This window comes from Rattus rattus, chromosome 5, assembly GCF_011064425.1.
Source record: "Rattus rattus isolate New Zealand chromosome 5, Rrattus_CSIRO_v1, whole genome shotgun sequence".
Lineage (NCBI taxonomy): Eukaryota > Metazoa > Chordata > Mammalia > Rodentia > Muridae > Rattus > Rattus rattus.
Genome location: NC_046158.1, coordinates 70,019,186 through 70,021,637, shown reverse-complemented (window position 1 = coordinate 70,021,637; position 2,452 = coordinate 70,019,186).

Below are 2,452 nucleotides of genomic sequence, written 5' to 3'. Positions count from 1 at the left end.
GAACAAAGTTGGTCAATGAAACAGAAACTTATTAACCTCTAGTTTTGACACTGTTAGCTTTCTGAACTCCATAAGCAGGACTGATGTTTCTGAAACAGTTTGCAACCACTTAGGAAGAACAATAATGTCAACCAAGTAGACCACCCCAGAGATCCCAGGGACTAAAACCACCAACCAAAGATTACACATGGAGGGACCCATGCCTCTAGCTGCATATGTAGCAGAGGTCTGGCATCAATAAGAGGAGAAGTCCTGGTACTGTGAAGGCTCATTTCCCCAGTGAAAAGGAATGCCAGTGTGTTGAGGTGGGAGGGGTAGGGTAGGGTGTGAGTGAGCGCATACTCATAGAAGCAGAGAGAAGAAAGATGAGAGAGGGAGGAACCAGGAAAGGGCATAACATTTGAAATGTAAATATATAAAATATCCAATTAAAAGAAAGAAACAAAGAAATTATAATGTGATGCCAAGTTTGTTTTTATAGTATCTTAGTTGCCCTAAACTGAAAGTTACTGCCATGCCTGTTAATTACCTGGTACATGTACAAGGTATTGACTAGATTATTCAATTCTGACGGGCAAACAATGTCAAAACATGAGAAGATTTGAAGATATCTAAATACATATTATATCATAAAATAAATTATTCAGAAAGTTCTATGTGTGTGGTACAGCACGTATACATGAAACATATACCTCTTGCTAACTTTTGCAGGTAACTGAAAATATCTTTAAAAACTAAAGAATAAGTTAATTCCTTATGACCGATAGAGCTTTAGGATACCAGAGGAAATTTTTTATTAAGGTTTATTGACAGTCGTTTGATCATATTCATTTAAAAATGAAGGAGGATGCTATAGAGGGGTGAGGCAGGAGGTGGGACTTCATATAGTTGCAACTATTTTTTAAAGAAGTGAAAATGTGTGTGTGTGTGTGAGAGAGAGAGAGAGAGAGAGAGAGAGAGAGAGAGAGAGAGGGAGGAAGGATGAGAGGGGGGGAGAGAGAGTGGGGGGGAGGGAGAGAGAGAGGAGAGGAGAAAGAGGGAGGGAGAAGGAGAGAGAGAGATGTGTGGATATGCTAAGGCATGTGCAGATATTTTATACATTCTTACTGATTTACAGGTTTTTTAATATCAAAGACAGTGATAATCAAAGATTATGTAGTTTATTAACATTTTTTACTCAAAGCATCAACACAACTTCATTTTGAGATTGATTAAGTAATTTTAAGGTTTATTTATTTTTATCATTGTTATTTATGTGTTTGTGTGTGTATTGTTGAAACCTACTTCCTCAGCATAGCTGTAGCCATTTGGCTTCATGTCTGCCAGACATTTCACATTGTTACTGACACAAAAAAGTAGCTTGACTTGGAGTGGAGCAGGGTCAAGCTGACCATAGTTTGTTATGTTGTGAGGTTTGTTAATCCTACAAAATTCCACAACCATAACCTCCATTTAGAACCAATTAGGATAAAGGCCACAAAGAAATGTTTTGTTTTGCTAGCCAAAGTACCTTGACTCAGAGTCCACCATCAGCAGCTCTTCTTGAACCTGTACATGAGATCATTGTGGTTTTTGCCTTCATAAACTGCCCTGAGAAATATGTGAGACTGAAGTCAGCACCCATGTCTAGTCTATAGCCCTGATCATTCAGTAGGAGGATGAATATGCAATTAATTATTCCTGTCTGACTGACATATATTGGGGACTGGGACGGACTGCAAGACTAAGCAAAGCTAGAACCCTGTCCTGAGCAGATTCCTGAGAAGGGCTAGACCTTTTCAAAGAAAGAACATGTGCCCGGAAGACTGTTGCCTCATTGTCTAAAGAGAATATCTTGCAGTTTAATGTTCACTTTATGTCCTTGGGCACTTCCAAGTACTCCCCCCGCCCCAAGCTTCAATTCTTGCTTCAGAGCTTTAAATGTTGCACATTCCTCTCAATAAACAGACCTTGACAAGGACACTGCTTGGTCTTGCTCCTCTTTCTCGCCCGTTCTCCCGCAGGGATGGGTCCCCTTCGACCCCCACAAATAACTGGGTCCCCACTGGTGGGGGCAGAGATAGATGTATGTGTGGTTTGTGTGGTGATTCACGGACCCCAACAAATCTGTCTGTGTATGGATGTGTACATGTGGGTGCTTGTACTTTGAGAGGCCAGAGTCACAGATAGTTGGAGTGCTAAGACTTGAACTAGCAATAGAAGTATGTGCTCTTAAATGTTGTTTCATCTATCCAAGTGCCATGATTAAACTCTTAATTATAAGAATATAAAATTATGAATATTGTTTTCTTGATGTTTGTTTATATGTATTTACACTTTTATGTTTTTATTTTTTAAAAATTATTCTCCCAGTTCCATTTATGGTTAAAAATATGTACCAAATACCCTTCATAATTATTCTTCTTAGTATATTAATGTAAATAAACAGAAATCAGAAAGTATCTACAGTGGA